This window comes from Tigriopus californicus, chromosome 11, assembly GCF_007210705.1.
Source record: "Tigriopus californicus strain San Diego chromosome 11, Tcal_SD_v2.1, whole genome shotgun sequence".
Lineage (NCBI taxonomy): Eukaryota > Metazoa > Arthropoda > Copepoda > Harpacticoida > Harpacticidae > Tigriopus > Tigriopus californicus.
In genome coordinates, this window is record NC_081450.1 from 1612751 (window position 1) to 1613151 (window position 401).

Here is a 401-nt window from a genome sequence, read left to right on the forward strand (position 1 = left end):
AAACATATTACAGCATTTCAAAAGATTTGAATTTTTGAAACACATTACCAAATTGCAATTTAAGACTGTCGAAAATTGTCATTATTAAAGCATTTTCAAAAAAAAATTAATAAACAAACAAAAGCAAAACCTCAATCCACGCATCAGTTTTTAGATGCACTTTTCAATCTAGACAAAACGATGTGACGCAGCAATGTTATGTGACTGATCCTAATGGTGCATTTAGACGACACTTGTTTTGACACATATTATGGTCACATACGGCTTTCACATGACATATTCTCGAACACATGGCCACATATTTGATTTGGAACCTGCTCCAATTTTCTGCGATATGTGAAACAATTCTCAGGCAAGGTCAGGGCAATCGCCCAACGCAAGATTAAGCGTGACCTTAAGGA